Below are 23,284 nucleotides of genomic sequence, written 5' to 3' on the forward strand. Positions count from 1 at the left end.
GAAACGGCTGTTTTGTCTTCAGTGCAGGAAAACGAGCAGCCGATGTCAGACGACAGCGATGTGGCCAGATAATTTTTGCACGCACATGGAAACTCAGATTTTTAACAGTTTTGTCCTTATTTTGAGTAAAAAGAGTGCTGTTGAGGAATAAACAAAATAATTACTGCATGTGAGTGTTTCTCATCAGTGGCTAGTGCTCACTAAGTGCTGACTCGGGTCTGTTCTCACTAGAAGTAGTCCCCGGGGGTGACAGGACATCAATACTGAATTGGAATCAGCAGCATGGATCTACTACCATACTCTTAACTCTTTGCAGTGTGCAGTGCAGCTCAGTGATATTCAGTGTGTAAGAGGCACAGTTTGAATAAAATGCCAGACATATGCATGCATGGATCTGAAGGACCTGAAATCAGCTTCTTGTTTTTAGAAATCTTTTCCTTTTTCTAATTTTCTTTCTTTCACATTTGAATTAATCTCTACTGATTTTCGTTCTTATCCTCAGTTACAGTGTTAGAAAATGTTCTGTTATTTTATGCGTGGCCTAAAATTTGCAATACACCTTCCATCTGGCTCATTTAAGGTGGAACTTCTGTCTGAGTCAAAGTGAGTCATCTCTCTTAGTGGCCCATAGAAAACTGCAGATGTGGGCCACATTTAGACCAAACAGCAGTTACTGCTGTCTGGGCAGTGAGTCAGCATCAGAGGTTTGTTTGTCCACGTACTGAACAGCTGTAGGTCAAAACAGTAGTTAAACACATTTTGTAGAACTTGTCTTAGGGCTGTAGTTGAGAAGGTAAACTGGCAGTCATGTGATAATTTCACATCTTTATCACTCTGTGTTACAATAAAATAAAAAATTAGAGCAGCTTTAAGGAATTAAAAATTGGCTGTGGCTTTCCTTCTAAGCAGACTTACAGATAGTGTGCAGCTTTTTCAGGCTGATCTGAGAAAGCATGTGACGCGATCTACAGCAAACATTTTTATTTTTGCCTACAGCACAAACAGTGCCCGAGCTGACCCACGACCCAAGTTTTCCAAGGTTGCGAGCCTTTCTGTGAAGAGCTGAGACCTGAGCTTTCTCTGTGTGATAAATGCTGTCGGACATGTGGCCTTTTCAAAGAGAGATTACACATTTCTAGCGCCAGCCTTAAAGTAAAGGAGGCAGCCACAGCTTTGTTCCAACACCTTAAGCTTTGGCAGTCTTAACAACCCAGCCTGCCTGTTATGGTTAGCAGATGGGACTAAATGCCTTGATTTAAAGAGCCAAGCAGACTGAGTGAGTGCTGAGAGTCAGTGGTTTGCTTTTATGTTAAAAATAGGGCATTATATTTAGAATACATTTTTTTTCAGTCTTTTTAATTCTAATGTAAGAGCACAGTAAAGTCCAGCCACCTGCAGATCCTCCTTTAGTATTTTTCATGTAATTAATGTGTAATTACAATATAACTAATGTCCAACAGGGAAGATTGTCCTAAAACAGAAAAACAACGGGAAAAAGCGATTTAGGCTCAACGCAGTAATTACTACATGTCTTATTTTCAGCTGATAAATTAAATAAAATACTTTCATTCACTGCTGTGTGAAGTTCATCCCCTTTGGGCTAAACACACAAATATTTTTCTGGGTCATGTGGTCAAAACTGATTTAGCGATTTAGGTCTCTTTTGATGTAGCAGAGCAGCAATGTTACCAAAGAAGGAAGAGGGAGTTTCAGGGGTCACATTCCTCACACCGGAAAAAAAAAAATGGACAGACTGCTTTACTCCTAATGCAACAGAACCAGAACGAAGGACACTGAAAATTGAGAGCAAAAGTATTTTGATGAACGAGATAGTCAATATTGCTGACAATTCTGTCTGCAGTTCTCCCTTTTTAGGCAAACTAAAAGTAAGCACTGTTTTTTCATACACAAAACACTTTGCCCTTTTGCTACTGTTTGCATCCCCTTGTTGGTCTCTGAATGAACTTAGACATTTTGTTTGGTCGCCTAGTTTTCAAATCCCACTGCAAACTGTGCGTTGTCGTGATTGTGACTGCACACTTGTCTACCAGCACCATCATGTGTTTGACCTGTATTAATCTCCTCCTGTTGGCTTCTAATAAATATCCCTGCTCCCCCCCCCCCGGTTTGATAGGACTAATCGAGCCATTACTTAATTACAGGCTTGAGAAGAAGCTGAAAATCTATGAGGAGGATTTACAGCTCTTCCCATAAATCAAGGACAGATTTTTTTCATAACTGCTTTCCACTAACAGGATCATTAGCAAGGAAATGAAGGAAAGAGCTGGTGTTGCTGCTGATTCTGCTATCCCCAGGTAGCATTTCCAATGCTGGTCAGGAGCATTACAGTAATTACTCACTGTTAGAATGTGAAAATGGTTTAATAAATTTATGATTAAAATGTTTAATCAGGATTAGTAGCTCTAAATTGCAAAAAAAAAAAAGCAGTGCAATTGTTCCATCATACTGTAGGCTTAGACTGTAGACTTTTGGCATAATGGTTCACTGCTACACTCTCATTGCTTGCTGAATTTGTAAATAATTATCTTACATTGAACTCAGAGACCAAGGATGGGGTCTCATTACAACTGCAAAAAAGCTTTGAAAAGAAATATTCAGTATTTGCTAAGTTAACACAACATCTCTACTACTAACGATTGATGATGTAAACACTGCTTTAGAGTTGAGATCATGTCTAAGTATTTCTATACTCTGTTAGCAACCTCTTTTATTTTACCATGTAAAATAGCAGAGAGTTTGGTCCATGTTGGCCCAATAGCATCACGCTATTGCCGCACATTTGTCTGCCACACATCCACGATTGTACTGAGATCTGGTGACTGTACATTTGAGTACAGCGAGCTCACTTGCATGATCAACAGTTGATGTTTTGAGATTATACTTCTACAGAATATTATACAACGCATTTTAAAGATAAATGATCCGGTTAGCAAGCTCCTCAGAGGTCAGAGGAGAATGGCTTGAGTTTTAAAATAAAATAATAAAATAAATGCGAGTTGTTTAAATCCCGCAGCCTACTTAAGTATTGTTGCTGACCATGTCTATCGCTTTGTGACCACAGTGTACCCATTCCCTGCTGGCTGCGTGTCACTGTCATATCATCTCAAACTGGTTTGTTGATCATGCAAGTCACCAGATCTCAGTACAATTGTGGATGTGCGGCAGACAAATGTGCAGCAACAGCGTGATGCTATCGTGTCAATATGGACCAAACTCTGCTATTTTACATGGTAAAATAAAAGAGGTTGCTAAAAGAGTTTGCAAACACTTGAAATGTTTACGCCGTCAGTAGTTAGTAGTAGAGATGTTGTGTTAACTTATCAAATATTGAATATTTCTTAAATTGAACTGTAATAAGACCCAATCCTTGGCCTTTTGATTACAATGTAAGCTAATCATTTACAAAATCAACCAAAGACTCTCCAAACACTCAGGCTCTGAGCTGAGAAGGGGTGTCTATCCTCACTAAACACTTAGATGTGCGAGGAATGGCTAACTATGAGCCAGCTGGCATCCCCACTTGCCTAGCACCTCTAACTATCAGTCACTTTTCATACTTTCTACTTCTCCATACTCTCTCACTGCACTTGCTAATAGTCCATTATCTTCTTTTTTGTCAGGGTCCCCCACCCAGCTACACATCTATCAAGTTTGCTTTTGTATTTGTTGGTTCTCATTTCTGCATCGGCTCTGCCAACTGGCATATACACAAAGCTTGCATCAGCAACCGGCCACATTTCGCAGCACCACTTATCAATCCACTCAGCAGTCACACAGGAGAGGCCTGGCTTACCCACAGTGAAGAGTAGAGAGGTGTATTAGAAATGTGTTCCAGAGAGTCTGTCAGCAATTACGCTTAGAAGACGCACGTGGGAAACATGAAGAGGTAGCTATGTTGCGTAAGGAGCACAAGATAGTCTGCCGTCCTTTCATGCCCTGATAAGGAAAAGGAGAGAGGTGGATGTGGTTCCAAAGGTTTCAAATGTAAGATTGTGTGTTTCAGTATGAGGGTTAGATCAGATTTAATGGCGTTGCAGTCTCCATAACACTGACAAGACAACAATTACACATGCATGTGATTACTAAGTATTAAGTGTGTGTATTAATCTGACACTGATGGAATGCCATTCATTTTTGCAGGCCTATCATAAATGAAGGCACTGGACAAAACACACATAATGATTCACTTTATTGCTACCCTTTCAGGAGTGTCACCAGTGTCATTTCAGTTCATCCTCTGGACACCATGGAAAGGTCTTCCAAACCTAATGGCTCATCTGTTCAATATTTAGTCAGATATTTCAGTCTGGACCACAGCGGACCTGCTAAATAACAGACTAACACTGATTCACTCAATAGAACTGTGCTAAAGAGCCTATTCATGTATTATCATGGCTAAAAAAAGAGATAGGCCTATGAGGACTTAATGATTTCCATAATGATGGGTTAAAGGGTGAGGATAATTTGGTTATTCAAATTGGGTGAAAGCTGAACTTTAATTTGCCTTAAACGTTTATTACAATATGAGAAACTTACCAGCATTCAGAGTGAAAGAGACATAAGATCTTTAATATCTTGATGACATTGCCTAACATGTCCAATATTTGGCTATTTCCTTCTAGAAAGCATGCTATTCCCCATTTTAAAAGGTTATCTCTGTATGTCAGCTGTAAGTTTGATGCCCCTATGTAGCATCACACAAATTAGAAGAGGGAATGATATAGACAGAAGTTAGTAGTTATCTTAAACGCATCCTTGTGCCCTGCTGCGGTAATTACAGTGTTCATTATATAGCTACACCCTCTGTTGGCCTCTGATTGCTCAATAGCTGCTAAATCATAGTTTAAGGAAACACAGCTAGTACCTAACTTTGTCTCTGTGAATTGTAGTGCCGGGAAGGTAGCGTATCCAAAAAATGGCAAGTGAAAAAATAGTCCAGTATGTCAGGTGTTGTAGAGTTTGATGGCCATAATGAACGACTTCCTGTGGCATTCTGTTTTGCATTGTGGTGGAAGGAGTCTTTTCCTGCAAATGCTGCTGTGACTGTTCAACATGTCACGGAAAGGGTGTAAAGCATCCAAAACTGTGCTTAACTTGGACAGCATCCTCCTTTCTGACACTGACATCAGAGAGTCAAGCTCTACAGCCACGATCCTACTGGGCCAGCAGCAGTTTGTTGATGCCCCCTACGCTCAGTCTGCTGCCCGTGGACACCACAGACTCAAAGCATGCTGAGCATCATCCAACAAATATTAAAAGACCTCAGCTTCTTCAGAAATAGAGATTGCTTTGGCTTCTGTGTTTTGAGTTAAGTCCAGTATTGTTTTATTCTATTCATTTATTTTAATGAAAACAGTTCCCTGTAAGATGAGTTTATGAGAGTGGAACCTGGGGACAGTACCATCAAAACAATTAGTGAAATTAGCCTAAAAAGCTCAATAGTACTGCAGAGTCAGGTCTAGTAATCTGTAGCTTTGGCAATTTACACAATACACATAGTCATTTTATCCTTTGTTGTTATAGGACATATTGATTAGTGGACTTTTTGAAGACTTCACAAGCACCGCAAGCAGACCAAAGACACTGCCGGGAGCATTTCCAAACAGCTACACATAGATTATTAAAGCCACTGAGTCAGCAAATTCATTTGTGAGTTCTATTACAATACTGAAAACACGTGCATGGGAAATCTTGCAGAAAATTAATTTAGTCCTGCCTCTTTTCCCTCTGCCTCCAGTCTGACTGTGCCAAACATCTTCAGCACTATTGGATTACTGGTAATTGCAAAATATCAAAAACCGAGTCGGCAGCGGTTTTGTAGCAGTATGCTACAAAAAGTGAGCCATGATTGATTTTATCATCCAAATGGCAATAAGAGTCTGCAAATCTGCCTCCGAGTGAGCCTAGGTGAGAATTTATGGCCGAGGAAAAAGGCTGAAATGCGTAATCTGTTTAATTAATTCAAAATATAATAAACATGACTGTGCGTGGGTTATGCTCAGCATTTCACATGTCTGCAGAATAACTGAATTCAATTACATTTCTGCATGCAGCAACATGCTATCAAGTATAATTTTGTTATTATGGCATCAACCTCTGGTTCCCCTCTCGTCCTCTGAGCTCTTCACAGTCCTTTATATTGCTATTATATTTCAATTCTCTGGTATTCCTGAACTTCTCTCATGCACCATTTTTTTTCTTGCTGCATCAGCGTTTCCTTAACATCTGTCAAAGCACTGGAAGAACAATACTTTATTCAAACTGAAGAGTCATGAGTGACACTGGCTTTCACACTGGGCAATGTTCACTCTTTCTGACTGATTACAGCACAGGAGCAGGGCAGAAGCCAAAGTGCTGGGTTCACGGTAAATTACACCATCCACTGGATGATTGATGGGAGGCGGAAAGATTTTTTTCCCCTTTTTATTCTATCTGTGTAAGGTGGAAACTGACTCTTGACCAAGTAAAACACAGCTAAAACACAGCTAGCTTGATTAAGATATCTGACTAACTGCAGTCACGCTGGGTAAAATAAATAAGAGCAAATGGAAGTTAGGGGGTCAAAGATTTACTTTAATACTTGAGCTGTCTTTAATGACTCTGCTAAACAGAGAGAGGACGTAGACTTCAACATCATCGCCCTCTTACAGATCTGCTTTGGCATTTCACCTGCTCAGCTCTTAGACATCAAAGTAAGTCAGGAATAGAAGTGAAAGTAGCATGATGTCATTCCCAGACAATGTCCTCCTGTACTCATACGCCATGCACTCATTCTGTACCACTTCTTTAACACTGGCCAGACAAGTGGACCTCAGTATCAGCTGTTCCAAATGTGGATCTCTTTGGATAGCAATGGCTGAAAGATGTGACAGAGTGCCACTGTTCAGATAAAAGAGTCATTTTCTCACAAGATCAGTGTGCCACCCTGCTGTCCTTTGTCCCGTGGGCTATTCTGAGAGAGACTGCGAGGGTGCTTTTAGTATACACTGTATGTTAGGGCTACAAAAAAACCCTCAAACAGCACATTCCAGGAAAAAAGAGTGAGTGTCCATGATGAAAGTGTCATTTTGCAGAGCTTCATAAAAATGTGATAAAGTTATTGTATAAAAACATCAGTAGATTATGAGGGTGTCATGTGGGAACTTTTATGTATTTTATTTAGAATGAGTTCTACGGTATGATGTAGCTGTAATCATGAGAAAATGAAACAGTTGCAGTTGTTTAAAGGTTAGGTACAGGGATACTCTGTGTGACGTGCAGTGTGTTGTCTCCTGGCTGTGGCCAGCTTCAGTGTGTCTTGTATTTAATGTCAGTATTTGGAATGCATTTAAGACTTTACTAAATGAACGATGCACTATGAGAGCCACCTGCACTGAGGATGATTCTTGAACGTCAGTGGAGACTGGTAAGGATTCTTGCAATTATATTCATTGACCACTTTGTTTGAGTACATCTGTTCATCTCCAAATATCAAAAAAGCCAATCATATAGCAGTAATTCAGTCCATTTAAGCATGTCAACATGTTCTGTTGAAGCTCAAAGCTTTAAAGAAAGGTGATTTAAGTGACTTTAAATGTGGCGAGGTTGGTTAAGCCACTGGCTTACGTCGGAAACTGCTGATCTGCTGGGATTTTCTCACACAACCATCTCTATGGTTTATAGATAGTGGTCTGAGAAAGAGCAAAAAGAAATCCACCGAGCTGGAAAAAAATGCTTTTGTTGATCCCAGAGGTTCAGATGAGAATGGCTACACTGTGTCAAAATAACAACTTGTTACTACCAAGGTATGCAGAACAGCATCTCATTGAACCTAAAAGCACCAACACATGTCAGCTAAGAACAGGAAACTGAGGCTACAATTTACACAGACTCGCTGAAACTCGCTGAAACCTACCACCAGGTGGGCATTCTAGCCTAGTTATTTCATTTCTATTACTTGAATCTTCAAAGTCCATAGCCTCTTCCCTCGGTATGTCTATACCTGTACCTCCTGTGGATCTCTGCATACCAGACACAATGTATCATCATCGTCTTCCCTGGCCCTGTAAGAATGCATGCCTGATAGTATGCCAGCGGATAACATATCACCTATAAAAAGGAACCCTCTTGACCACAGTAACAGACAGTAAGGGCTGCTTTTACAGCACATGAGTGCTGGTGATAAAAGACCAAGCAGATGCCTGCATACACGCGCGCTCACAGAAACACATATGCACACATACACACTAACAGATGTGGTCTTGCTGACACCTCACAAAGGTCAGCCATCAATAATGCTCTAAATTCGTACAGCTTTCAAGCTGACAGAAGAAAGGGCTCTTTATGGATGTGTTAACAGCAACATAACACCTCAGCTTTAACGCTGCTGATGAAATGCTGTTAATGTGACTGAAGTTATAAGATGACACAAATAATAATCACTCTTGCTGAAGCATTAAACAGTGAAAATGTATCAGAAATGTGCAGTATAGTAAAGAAACTCACTTGAAAATCAAATCCAGACATAGTTTAAACATAAATTTGGCATCATCTAAAGATGAAAACCCTGCATATAATTCTTTCAATAATTTCCATATTACTAGAAAATTACAACAACTCAAATTTTTGGCTTTGTGTGTGATTCTGTATCAACTCGCTAGACCATCTCTAATGGCCCTCAAAAGGTTTTTAAGAATTTATGAGCAAAAGCTGCTTACTTTCACTTTAGAGTTACACCACATCTGCAGTCTATGTCTCTGTTACGCTGAGACCTAAATAGATAAATATACCAGCCACAACAAAGAGGTATTAAACCAGATAGATAGATAGATAGATAGATAGATAGATAGATAGATAGATAGATAGATATTTATTATTGGACACATTAAAGACAAATTATTAAATGTGCATAAAGAATATCTTCTGTTGGCTATAAAGGCCTATAGTAGATCAAGTTTATATATTATTTAATAGCTGGGTGTGTTACAGACAGTTAAACTCAGAGCAGGGGCACGGATGGGGCTGGGGGAAATGCACATAGCTTCCAAAGTGAAGCCAATGCAGCAGTGCCCTAAATATGCATTCTTTTCTAACAGCCACCAGGGGGTGACACCTGTAGTTGCATAAAAGGCTTCAGATCCTACAGAAATCTATGAGATAACAGCACTCTCCCTTTACCTCTGTAAAAACTGACTTGTGTTTGTGTTTTGGGGCATAATGAAAAAAAACTTAAGTCCATTTTGTAAAGTCTGGTGTCAGAGAGGAGGATTATATTATGTGACTGACAAGTCATTAACCAGTGAGCGTATAAAACAATTAAAACTGACCTGTTTTAATTGTTTTATGGCCTAAAGTCATGCATGAAGAGTGTAGCCATTTTGAGCATCTGTAGCTGCTGGCTTTCTGCTAGATCTCACCTTAGATAATTTATCTAAATTTCAAATGCAGGACCACACCTCGTACACTCCCCTTCTGCTTCTCTGTCTATATATGACACCCCTGCACTACAAGCTACGAGTTTGTCCTCATTTTTGTTCCTCACCCTCCCTCTCTTTTTCAATTTATTCACTTCTCATAAGTGCATGTGTATCTGCCCATCCCAAGAGCCGACGCCAGTCCCCTCCAAGGCCTTTTCCAAACCGCAAAACAGGTAGCTAGCATTAGCTGATGACACAGAGCTCAAAACTAATATCCAAATATGATCATCAAAAAACCTAGATGGTGCATGCCAAAATGTCAAACTTATGACCAGATGATGTCATAGTGGACATGTGCATCTTTTATATACAGTTTATGGTCAGCACTCAAATAAACCCACACTATCACAGCAGAGTATTTCCTGATAATTAAAAGATTTCGCTGCCAAATAATAATAATAAAAAGTAGAAACAAATGTGTCTAGAAGCAAATACCTACAGCTCACGGTAGGGACATGGTAGCTAAAAGAACTCATTTAAACCTACAAGCATGGTGATGGACAAAATGCTACCAGGACAGCATAGATATAAATCTTAATACAGCTTCAAAGTTATTCCTAGCAAACATCTATGAATCATTTCCTATTTAGGCTTCGAGCCTTAGCCTGTGTTATTGTCATGGTCTAACCATTAAAACAAACCGTCAGCACCCCGCCTCATATCTGAGGTCAGTCTATTGTGTGTTTCTGCTGCAGATAGAAGGCAAAGTGACACTTTCCTGTTGGTGAGCCGTACACAGGCCTCCCGTGTGCTGTGTGCTGTGTGTGTCCTCTGCAAACACTGATTGAACCGCGGGCGTTGCTATGGCTACACGCAGACCCAATGAGAAGCTCGCGGTAGACTGTTGCTGAATGAAAATAACAGAGGCCATTTTGCGAACGAAGCCAAGACATCATTCACTAATAACGAAAAACGGAAACGGAGGCAGAGCCGGTCCATTTCTGGACTGACGCCGCTTCTCTTCTCCAGAGTCGCTAGGGTCGGGACTGCGGCGCGGCTCGCGCATGTAGTCGAGAAAGAAAGGCAGGCGGTAACTTAATTGTGCCGCCTTCTCCTTGGAGTGTCTTAAGGAGAGGGGACAGGTTATTTTCACCGCATTGCTGTCCGAGGACCAGTGACCCCCCGGGAGAGAGGGAGTAGCCTTCAGTCAAGGTTGGCACAACATCCATGCGCGTTGAAAACAGGTGTACGGTTTCATCACACAGTAGCTCCCGAAGCCGCCGTAGCTTCACGGTGTGTGTCACTTCTGCGCCTGTCCGAGGACTTCACTCGTTTTATATGGAAAAGACATGTTATTAGACATGTTTCGGGAATTTGTCCGGTGAGGTGGCAGCTGTGTTAAGGTAAGTACACACTACCAGTTTGTTGTTTAAAAAACACAGGGGGGGGGCTATATATTTATCTCTCCCTCCGCGTCGCTTTTAGCAGCTGCACCAGCAGCAGCAGCACTAGATCTGACCCTCGGCTTAATTTCGTGGTGTTAGAGCTGGTAAACAAGGCTATTTGGGTTGTTTTAACTGCCTTACAAGCAGTAATGACCCTACAGTTGTAATTGACGAAACTCGAGAAAATGAATTAGCTTATCCGGGATGCGGTCGGGTCGACTCGGTTTCCATTTAAAGTGCATTCCGGTGGACTGGTGTCTCCAGTGCATTAGAGGAAGATGCGGTTGGGACTGGGAGGATGATAAATGGCGAAACCACAAGCTTTTAAGCTTTACAAAGAATATTTCTAAAACCGTAAGGACCGACATTATGAGAGCAGTGTGGGAAGAAGATGCAGCCTCCTGATAGTTGTAAACATGAACTGAAATATCCACGTTTAACCTAGATCTTAAACGCTTAGGATAATCTCTATTGTTAGCTTGCACTTGTGCATTGGTCAATACAGTTTCCCGTATGTGTAAGAAAAAAGGATATAAGCGTATAGCAGATATTTATTTTCTAATTGGACGAAGAACATATAACTTATTGAGTTTGGTTTTATGATGATAATAATAACACTGTTACCCTGCAATTCTTTCATTTCATCTTGTGTGTAATATGTAGAGCAATGCTTCTGCGCAGGGCCACCCTACAGTCATCACTGAGTTGCAGTTTTTCCTTATTCCTGCTTCCTGAGTTCACATTCACCTGCCATTAAAGCTTTATCAGTCAGTCTCTATGCAGATGGGAAAACTCATCTGCTGCCTTGCTGTCTGACTTCCTCAAAGCCATTGCTGTCCCAGTTCAAAACAAGCAAACAAAAATAAAACGGACAACACAGCTTTTTCTGTCCAGTCTTCTAACTTGGTTAAACGGATGATGTAATGAGGGGCAACGGATAGTATCCGTAAGATGCATATGAATGCTGGATGAGCAGGGAAAATGGGGATGTGTCCAGGATGCACAGACTGTAACACTATCACTTCGGGAATCGCATACCACTCCCAGTGAGGCCTACCTTTCTACCTGCCTTGTGAGTGTCTTTTGCTGTGTGTGTGTGTGTGTGTGTGTGTGTGTGTGTGTGTGTGTGTGTGTGTGTGTGCCTTAGGCCATACTGGCCGGTGTTTCTGATGTTGTCTTTCTTGTATTTCTGTGACTACACTCTTCTGTCTCTGATGAGGAAGCAGTGGGCAGGATGCAGTGTGACGAGCAACAGTTGGCTACTGACTGTTTCGCAGAGGACCAATAACAGGGACTTAAATATACGCTCATAATGAGCAATCATAGCATTTTTGATTTGATTAATGGCCAGAGAGCCCAAAACTAAGTGTCTCTGTTGCTAACTCAGTTGCACCTGCTAGTTTAGAGTTACTGGGAGAGAAGCTGTGTGGTGCATGTGTGTCCGAGAGGGAGAGAGAAAGAAAGAGGATCAAGGCAGGTCGTCAGGGAATAGGCGAATGTGATACATTTTCTTCTGAAAGTACAGAATGTAGCAGAAGGGGTTACTATCACAGTCGCCTTTATTTCACTCTATCATTCTCTCACACTCATTTTTAATTTTCCCATGTCTATTCTTTGTTTTGGTGCCCTCTCTTTTCTCATTGTATCCTCTGCTCTGCTTCCTCCTTTATCTCCCCCTCACTGTGCCCTTCTCCAGAGTCTGATGTCATGGCTCAAGTGGTGTTTGAGAAGTGGTGTGCGCCTGCTCCCAGAGCCCATTAACAATGTCCTGTAGCGTGCATCATAAAGTGTCATGCTGATGACTTTTTTTTTTTAAAATCTCATCTGCTGAGCCACTTTTATCTAAAGAAATCCTCTTTTTTGCACAGTAATCAGTAATTCTTTGTTACTGAACCAGAGATACTTTATTCTGACAAATAAGCAACACATTGTAGCACAAAAAAACGACTTGATACGGTCCTGCATTGGAATCATTTTGCTTAGTTATCTGGCTGTGCAACAGAGACGGGCCCAAAAAGCTGCTGTCGAGGCCAAATGCTGATTGTGGTGTGCAATGTAGTTGAGTTACCACAAAGACAAAGAAAAGCAAAAAACAACAGAGATCAAAGAAGCATGGATAGGAAACACAAACAATGGCTGTGATGGACAGTTCTGATTCTTTATTAGTCCTACTCCATTGTAGATACGTTCTTGTAGATCATGACTTGACAGTGGCCAAACCAAAATGACTAACAAGAGTGCAAACAAGAGCCCACATTACCGGTTGTTCCACATATTTTTTTACACTGCCCCCTGGAGACAGTACACAGCGACAGCGCACACAGACGCTGGTCAGCCAGCCTCTGTTGCACCTGCGGATGACCATACAGGGACCTTAATCCCACCCAATATGGTTTGCTTAGTGGCAAACTTGTGCATATGTATGTGATGTGTAATAATCAAATGTGTAAAAATGGCAATATCTGATCTTATAAAATGGACTTGAACACATTTTTCTGGCTTTGTGAAAAACCTCTGCATCTATACACCGCTAGGGATGTTCAAATTATACTGTATCTGGAAAATTAAAAGTCTAAAAACTTACACTGCAAGTTGACAAGTATATCTTCACCTGTATTTCCAGCCAAGATCCTTCCCTAATTTAATCCTTACACGTCAATCCTATTTCAGTCATGAGGCCTTTTAATCTATTTCAGTGGTTGCAAGAACAACCACAGGTTTCTAAATATAAAGGCTAAACACAGAAAGTAATACACAGCCAGCTTTGTTAAACAGCAGAAACACTAAGCCTCTGAGTACACTGAGTGGGCCTGCTATACCTCTGTTACACTTCATGTTATTCAAGTCCTGCCAGGTGCTTTCAAATTATGGTAAATCTAGAAAAGTGGACCAAAAGCCCGTGCAACTGCACAGTTATTTGCTGCGGTCACATCCAGCTTGTCATACATCAGATTAAGCCCCTTGTATCCCCATATCATTAGGAGCTGAGGCCTATCCCCACTGACAAAGGGCTAAAAGCAGGGCACACCCTCAGCAAGTCACTATACCGTCACAGACAGGGCTACCACATGAGGCAAACATGCACGCTCATACATATGACAATTTTAGAATTATCTACCAACCTAGTATTTGTGTCTTTGAATTGTGAGAGGAAGCTGGAGCAACCTGAACAAAACCCCAAATGGGGACAGGGAGAATGTGCAAACTCATCACGCAAATGCCCCCATCAGACCAACTGGTTCAAATCTAGAATCGTCTTTGAGAGGGCCAACCAGTACAGTACTTGGCCACTCAAAAATGGGCAGATCTGAATGTATGCGTTATACTGAAGGAGCTCACGACACCAGTTATGTAATACATGTAAAAAAAAGTTTGTAGAAAAACAAATATTATTAAACTATTATATCTCTATTAAAGAGCACGCTGCTTTGTGAATATGCTTTTCCTTTTTTGATCTTCAGATTTAAGTGTTTTCCAGTAAGTGACACTTACTACATGTGCAGCTCTTCTGCTTTTTATATCCTACCACTTACTTAACTGGGAATGGCAGGGCCTTGGAGAAGCTGATAATGAATTAGGTGTTGAAACTGTACGGGTGAGAGCATGTCGACACGGCTACTGTAGTCCAGAGTGGCTCATAGGTCAAAGTGTCGGTGCGTTTGAGTGTGAGTTTGTGTCAGTTACTATAAAAATAGTTTGCTTTGGTACTTTAATAAGATCATTACTAAGCTGCTGCTCTGTCCGTTTGCTTTAAATTGTCTTTATAAATCATTCTTCCACATGCAGCACTCAGTAGGACACACCTAGAAGAGCCAAAATATGATCTCAAGTAAGGAATGTGGCCAAAAATCTGTTTGCTTTGATGTGTGATGCAGATCCTGCTGCTTGTGTTTGTCATGCCAGGTTAAGTCTATAGTTGATAGCACTTATGATAGAACTTTATTGGTCCCCTGGTACTGCCCTGATTTTGGCCTCAAGGTTGCATCATTAGCACCTGTCAGTTGTCAGCTTTTCACCATACCTCAGTGATCCTTCCCACATGATGAGATGTTTCTGGGGGGCAACTGCTGTTTGATTATGTTTGTTGACACACTGATTGCTGCTGTGGGGCTTTCGGGAACCCCAAAGTCTGAAGCCTAGGTGTTTGGGAGACATAGTTGGAGGAGCGCTACTCGTCACTGGATCCATTCGTGCCCATGTAGACAGGATTTTTACATTACCACTTCATCATCTGCATGATGACAGCAGGCACAGAGAGTGTTGATCAAGACTTAGCTCTGTCCATGTTTGATTTAAAAGTTGGCAACAGGTTTGGCAGAGCCTATGAAGCTTTTTTTTTCTAATTTATGGCCTTATGCTAAAATAGTTGCTGCTCAGCTACTGTAGAGTAAGATAAATACATTTAAAATGACAGCAAACTAAAGAGATCTCCCCACTCTTTGTTGGAAGGTTTGTAGTATGAATCTCATCTGTTTTTGTCATATCTCAGGATTTGGTTTATGGAAGCTAATTAATTTCTTTTGTAGTGGCACCTCGGCTCTGCCCGAGCCTTTACCGCACTTTAATTTGTAAGTTGCGGATTCTTGCGCCTCTTCTGTTTATTGTTGAAAACTTGTTTTAAGTGGATGCGTTGGATGTTGTCCAAATAGCATGTTACACAGTAGCTGCCTGGCTGGTTTTAGGTATCCAGGCTCTAAATATGACATGCTAATAGCAGTAGTTACATCATCATTCTAGGAATAGCAGGGAGTCTGGGGTCTAGAGGTGCTTCTGGCTGACCTCTCTCCTGTGTATATTCGGCCTCTGTGTGCATGTGTGTGGTCATTTTCCAAATATACAGTCCCATATGGATTACAGCGCGGGAAAGATTATTAATGGTACAGGTGAGTGGTCATATAATTTGTATATTTAGAGCCTGGTATGACGTTGACAGTACAAGATGTATTTACATGGATTTAAAAAGGGAAAAGAAAAAGTGCAATTGCATGTCATGTCTATGTGGCTGGATTTTCACATCTCCGAGGGAGCATTCTTGACACAAAGTCAAGCTGACCACAACAAAAAAGGAAAGAAAGAAAATCTCATGTGAGAAGGATTTAAGACTCCTGTCAGTTTCTGTGTGGATGCCGCCACTTTACATAGCCACAAACTGACAACTCTGGCCACTGTGACATAAAACCTGTTAGGAGGAGATGAGTACATTGAGGTTCTCTTACACCCTTCTCACACCTCAGGCGAGCCTAACATCTGAAAGGTGTATCTACCTGATGTAGCATACAGTAGAATCACTCTGCGACTCCTTTTGAATGTATGAATTGTGTGAACGTGTGCTTAGAAGTAGTTTGTCTTCATGGGCATGCGTGCGCTTATACTGCGTGGCATGCATGAAAACGTGTGTGGCAAAATAGAGATACTCAGGCCTGTCACTTATCCCCCACCCATCCACACTGGGGGGTTACTTTCCAGTCTCAAAGACAAGCATGCCAGAGTCTGAAAATAACCGTATCTGATCACTGCTTCACCCAAACAGGCAACTCTCTTTCCCTGTCACTCCCACTCTTCGACTCCGTCTCTTAACTTTCTCCTCGGTCTGTTGTCTCTGTGCTTCCCAGGCATTGAACGGGGATCTTGGGACTAAAGCTTGAGCGGGAGGAGATACTTGTCCTGAGCAGAGGAGAGAAAGTGGAAGGCACAGGGGGACTTTAAGTCACAACGCCATACGTGACTCTTCTTAGCACTTCTCCAGTCTTTTGGGTTTATGACGGTAAGAGTTACATTTACTTTGCTTGATGGACCGTTGCACCTGCACTCTGTTGTCTGCAGTGGGGCAGGATTGCATTTCGCTGGCGTTCACAGGAAAACCATTTTTATTAAAACAAATTTAAATCTGAGTGTGGATATTTTGGATTTAACCTGTCCTAATCCGTGCTATTCAGTATATCTTATACTGTTTTCTTCAAAGACCCTCTTCAAGGCACGCAGATATCGCAGCGCTGTCTACTCGGTTGTCATGTGTCTATATTTACTTGTTATGAACACAGATGCTTTAAAAAGATTTAAATTAAAAGAGATCCGAATAGCTTTTACAGCCCAAACACCCAAAGGGAATAGTATTTATCTGTGCTGCCAAAACCAAAAATTATAGCCCACGAGTAGAATTTTTGTCTTTTGTGACAGTGGACAGAGGAAATGGTGTCAAATAAAAACAGCGGTTTTGACCGCGGTCACCTAAGAAATAGGATCACAGAAAAAGCTTAGATTACAGTTGTGAGCGTTAACTTCCTGAGCATGACTTTATCAGATTTTTGTGTATTTGTTTGTTTGTAAATATATTTATAAGAACTCCGTATCCTCTTAACTTTTGCCCCAGAATCCTTTCCCTCTTCGGGCCCTTTTACATACTTCAGTCTCTTGTTACAGCCTTTTTTCATGGTTTCTTATTTCCTATTCAACAAAAGCCATGCACCAATTCCTCCATTAGGCCAATCTCAGAGGTGTTGTGGAATGTCACCTTGACCCCTTGGGTACACAGTAAGGGGTGGTTCCCAGCCTCGGTTTGTATCACGGGCGGCTGGATTTGTTTTCTTCCGGATCTCACATACACAGTCACTTTGTGCGTTCCCTGCAAACGTCACAGGGCAACCTCTTTTTTTTTTTTTCTTTTTTTTTTTTCTTCATTCATATGCGTCATTCCAGCCTCATTAAAACTGATTGCAGAGGTCAGCGATACTTTTGTAAAGGTTTTTTGGTTAGATAAATCTTTTTGGTGCTTTTATAAAGTCCACGCTACATTGTAATGAATAGTTTTCTTCTTCAGCTGATGGCATTTGCTTGGTTAGATGTGTGTCATGTGGAGTGGCAGTTCTATGAAGCTGGTGTTATTAGAAAAATTAAATGAATCTGGCATGAAATCAGGGATTTTTTTTCTTTCTGCAGTATCTGTGTTTAAAATTAAGGATAGAATATTTTGTGGTGGTTATGATTATGAGCTTACCCGGGCTGTTGTTTCAGCCCTTCTTTTCCGCATTCCTGATTACTGGTTGTTTGTTCTAAAGCTGAAATTTTTTTATTTTACTGAATCAAAGCGAATGCAAGGCTCTTATTTGAGGCTCTCATGCAAATATCTAGAATCCTGGAAATAGGAAAAACATCTTTTTCATTCTGTTTGACATTTAACACTCTGATGTCTGTGTAGAAATACTTAATACATAAACATATAAATGAATACTTGCTGTGTGCTGTCCCTTCTTACAGTTGGCACCAGTAAGCCTCAAAGTAAGCAGTGTCCTTCATGAAAAAGGAAAATGTTTATTTACACATTGTTGAAGCCCTGAAATAATCAGGAACTTTGAGTTTGTGAATATTTTCATGGATAAACTGTCAGTTTTAAGTAGGAATGCTGAATGTTGCATTGATAATAATTTTAAAGTTTTTTCTAATGTTCTTGACCAGCTTCGAGGTTAAAAGGTCACAGCTAATGGCATTAAATATAGCGCCTCTTCTAATCAAGTTCCTCTTATCTTCATGCTCAACACTTAACACTGGTACCTGGGGAATCCAGACTATGCATGGGGAATTTAATCTTGGGCACAACAGATAGCCCTGCCGCTTCAGCGTACCTCCTGTCTCAAATCAAAAAATATATTTTTGAACTGTTTGTCTTAACAAAGTCTTAGACGTAAACACTTTGTTTTACATATTGTAATTTGGAATTTCTTTTTGTTGTCATCTCTCTGACGTGTTTGCATATTTTCAGGATACATTTCTTTACCTCGTCACACTTTGTCGCCCTCGAGATGGGCGTGTTTACTCGTAGCATGTGGAAAAACTAACTTCTGCATCCTCTGCAAACACAAAGGAAAATATTGCTTTTATGAAGTCCACACCAAGTTGTAATGAATAGTTTTCATCGGCTGATGGTATTTGTAGTTCAAACATCATATTTTAAACTCAAAATGTTTCAGATTCCAAGCTGAACAACAGTTGTTCTTCCTTCACTCAGAAAGCTGGAGCTTGACTATTACATTACGTCAAAATGACAAGTCAGGAAACGCTCAAGCTTCATCTTTGAAATTGCTTTGACATTTAGCCTAATGTCACACTGTCCTCTCATTTGCTCACTCTATTATCTTCTCGTAGCTCTGCCTATATTAGCTTGTTGTGTCGGCTGCAGTCTGAATAATAGTTTTCAAGCTTTTGTTAGATATCTTTGTGTGTGTTGTGCTTATTCTTAAGGAGTCGGCATGAAACTGTGGCAGCTCTAAATGTATTGTTGAGCGGGGCTGCTCAGATGTGTTCTCGGGCGGCTTTTGGCACAGAGCTTACATAATGCAACTAATATAATTTTCCATTTTCAGTAGGATGCCATTTATTTTGCACTTGCTTCACTAAACACAACACAATAGGAAGATTTTCTCTTCATCTCTTGGTTTTATTAGATTTCTATGTACCTTTTTTTTTTTTTTTTTTTTTTTTTAAATTGCTCTCTCCTCACACACAGAGCACATCATAAGTTCTGTATAGGAAGACTGAGATAACAAACCCACCAAGTGTCACATCCAATTCATTCTTTTTCTCCCATATCCCCGACTCAAAGTACCAGGGATTGTGTTACATAATTGCATTAGTGCTCTCGGGCCAATGGCTGTGCTCGTTAGCGTCGTTGTGATGCAATCTGGAGAACACACTCTCTGTTGTTTGCCGTATGGGCAGTGAGTGGGCACGCAGGGTCAGTGTGTTGACCTCCCCTGTCCATTCTTACAGCCAGAGGGGAGGGGGGTCCGCTAATGAGTGGCAAGGTTGAGCAAACAAGGCTGATAACAGAGACTTTGTTGCAAGTGGTTGTTGTTCAACTACTGGCAGTAATGTGCTGGTAGAACAGTAACATGGCACCGACAAAACATTCCTGCATCTAACAACAAATACTTTAGTGCTTTTGTGAGAGGCTTAAACTGTGTTCTGCTTGAGGATTGAAGCTGCTCGTTTTGTACTTTAGAAAGGTTTCGTTTTTTTAAAGGAATCATTAAAGACCATTTATTCAGATTTAGTGGTATGGACGGGTATTTAACATACTTCTAACAGGCTGGAGTGTGGGGCCTAAACTGTTTCATGGTTCGAGTAATCCGCTTTTCTAAAGTGAAATGCAGGTCAGAAGTTTCTTAAGGTATGTAGGAAAGGCAGCATGCTGAAACAATAGCACCTCAATCATATGAATGGGAAATGACCGGCATATTACCAGGAATCATTGTGATGTGGCCATTAAAGGATTTTTAACACCGCTGCTCAGCAGAGATTTTGACACATGCCTCTGTGTTAAAGTGCTTAAAATCACCGTGACATGGATTACTCATCGCTTTCTGAATGTAATAATTAAATCTGACTTTGTTGCCAACATTATGGGAGGTTATATTTTTCATTACTTTATTAGGACATTTGTGTGGCTAAATGATGCCAAGATACTTGGAGTTTTAAATTAAGCATAGACAAAAACTTGTTTTTTTTATGTTCTTCATTATTTGAAAAAGGAAAAGGTTACAAGCTCTTAACGCTCCCTCTGCAGCTTTATTAAAAGGCTTATAAACTATTTCAATGTTTACTTTTATTAACATTTGTTGGGCTAACGTGGCTACAGTGTCCATTTAAAGCACAGTGGGCAATTCTTTTTACTGTTTTGATTCTTTCGTTTCTTTTACCACAATCCCACACTCCCCACATTTTTACCACAAAAATGCAACACTGAAGAAAAAAAAGAAAAAAATTTGGCTCAGTTTCAGTAATTAAGGAATGAAGCAATGCTAAATCCTGCCTTTTTTGGAGGGGTTGTTGTCCCCGTCGGTTTGGTTTCAGTCTCGTCATGTCTTGACTGAGATTTATGTTGAATCTCCCGGGACCTTCTGTTTCCCTGTTTAAAAAAGGAGTTTGTTTTCTCTGATTCCTCCTAGATAGGTTTTCCAGATTTCTCTGTTTGCTGTTGTTGTATCAGCGTAAAATGCACTGGCCTGGCTGTTACTGATGCTGACTGTGTAGCATCCCTACAGGTAATACGCAGAGCACACATTCCAACTCGTGTCCATTAATATTTCTGCTGCAGTATTTTGTTTGTTTTTTGCTTCTTCTTTTTCTCACTGAAGCTTGTAACAAGCATTTTGAACATTGATAAAGCTGTTTTAACATTTTGCAATATGCTGAGTATTGCAATAACATAAACTGTGATTCATCACCTTTTTCAACTGCAAATTATGTCCAGAAAGTTATACTTTGTCAGTATCTTATTGGATAAGAAAGATATTGACAAACTTGTCTCACATCTATTATTTTTTTGCATTAAAATCAGATCAGAGTGGTTGTGAGTGTACAACGCCCTCAAGTTCTGGGTAGTCACCACGGGTTATGTGGCAGAACGTGGGGAAAATTCAATACAATCACCAGGCTGCCTCTGACTTTTGGTGACGTACGGAGGCCGCTGTCATATTTTTACTTGTGTGACTGCGCCGTTAACTTGTTCTAAATTAAAAGGGTAACTTTGTCAAGCTAAGTGTGTCCAGTGTTTGTTTTTTTGGTTGTTTTGTTTGTTTGTTTTTTGTTTTCTTTTTCAGGTGAACTGATTTAATATAAGTTTGCTCATCTCGGAATGAGTTATCATTTATAGTTTTTGATATTTGCCATGCAAAATATTTCAATGCTCTGTTGTATCAAACATTTTTCCCCACCCTTATAGTGCAGTCGGGCACATCAGCTGGTCTCCCCAGAAAATAAAGAGTAACAATAAAATTGGTTTGTTTAATTTACGCAACTTATGTGCACAAATCTCAACTGTAAACAGACAAGAAGTCAAAGAAGACATTGCTGCGGTTATATTTTGTCAAAACAGAGGCCCAAAATATCAAAGTCACTTTATATGGAGAGGCATGCCCAGCCTCACCTTCAAGTAAGCAGCAACAGCCAAACCAAGCTGGACATAAAGTTGATATATAGCTGTTCTGTTTTTCTGACATCATACGGATGATGAATCCGGGCAGCTCTGAGTCTGTTGTTCTCAGTTCTGTGTAAAATACAGAGATTTAATATACTGCAAATGCTACCTATTAAATGTATTGATTACTCATAGTCCAATAAAGCTATCATATACAGTGGTCTTAGTGCACTGATTTACATATTTTTTCCTGAAGACCAATTGATCATTTAAAGAGTAGGTACAGTTTCAGTCAGCCAGAGTTTACATTGGTTTAACTATGGCCTTTATGTTGATGTAAATTTAATTAAAGCTGCCACTGAAGCAGGCTGGCTTTGTGTTTTGCAGGACTGTGTGCACACAGAGTTTCCGGTTGTATATGAAACACAAAGGTGTGGTCAGTGCAACTGTTTGTTTTGGTCTCAGATGTTCCTCCAGTGGGACATTCAGGGTCATATGCAACACTTTTAACAGATTTGCTACAAATTTTAATCTGTGAGTGCATCTTAGTGAGTGACCACTTCAGTACCAGGACCTTTGAGGCTGATGTCACCTCATCTCTAATGACCATTCACTCTCACCTGGTGATTTTCCCCCATACACACTCTTCTGTATAATCTTGAACAGCAAAGTATTGTGTTTATAATTATTTTTTTTCAATGCAGTTATAGCTTATAAGAAAACACCATCAGTCGTAATAAGGTCCGTTTAGCAGGCACATGATATTGAAAAGTGCTTCTCTCAGCTCTTTAAGTACTCCCCCTAAAAGATGGTGGCATGTTTATTCTTAAGACTCTTGTTTTGTTTATGTCAAAGCAGTCAGTGACTAATGGTATCCTGACGAACGCTTTTTGAGGGCATATCTTTATTTTTCACAGCATCCTAGCTAAGTGACTGTTGTTGTTTTGTTTTGTTTTTGTTAATACTGGCAAAGACACTTGTTCCTTCCGGTCTTTGGTGGTCCAGCTTTGTTGTGCTGTCTCCGCTCAGATTTTATGAGATAATTAAAACAGCACTCAGATTACACATGGAATTTCCCATACATGTACTCAAACTTATCAGTTGTTTTCAGAAGGACATTTGTGTCAACACGTGATTGATCAAGTCAACAATATTAAAAGTCTTCCTGTTTAAGCTTACCATGTGATGAAGGGAAGGAAAATTAAGAAAACGGCTCATGGTGAGAAGTTCAGATTAGCAAAAATGTTTTTCTAGTACTGGCACAAAACAACACAAACTTCCTCTTACAGTAACAGTCTCTTGTCTATATAAAGTTTAAGCCCTATTCGTCCAATAATGTAAACCAGGTAGGTCTCAGAGGGCCACATGGCAGACTAACGAGACTTGATGGCCCCGATACTGGACATCACAGCTTTCTGCAGCTTCTAGCTCCTAGTTGTATATTTGCTGTCCCACAGCTATTACACTCAGTAATTATATACACACTGGTCTCCAGAGTGGCCAACCGATGT

General features: G+C 40.4%; 1 protein-coding gene across 14 annotated transcripts in view; it reads left to right on the forward strand.

The window, feature by feature from the left end:
* Nucleotides 1–23,284, forward strand: part of sorbs2a (sorbin and SH3 domain containing 2a) — a 60,855-nt gene that overhangs the window by 1,154 nt on the left and 36,417 nt on the right. For 2 of the 14 annotated variants that reach the window (XM_084931748.1, XM_084931755.1), the window contains exons 1-2: nt 10,016–10,819; nt 16,474–16,625. The gene's annotated coding sequence lies outside the window, so the exon portion shown is untranslated. Of the gene's footprint in view, nt 1–9,917; nt 10,820–16,473; nt 16,626–23,284 lie in introns of those variants that run through there. The other 12 variants (XM_084931754.1, XM_084931756.1, XM_084931750.1 and 9 more) reach the window with 10 other exon arrangements.

The sequence above is a fragment of the Perissodus microlepis genome, chromosome 6 (assembly GCF_051167445.1).
Source record: "Perissodus microlepis isolate ML-2025 ecotype Zambia chromosome 6, ASM5116744v1, whole genome shotgun sequence".
NCBI classification, from domain to species: domain Eukaryota; kingdom Metazoa; phylum Chordata; class Actinopteri; order Cichliformes; family Cichlidae; genus Perissodus; species Perissodus microlepis.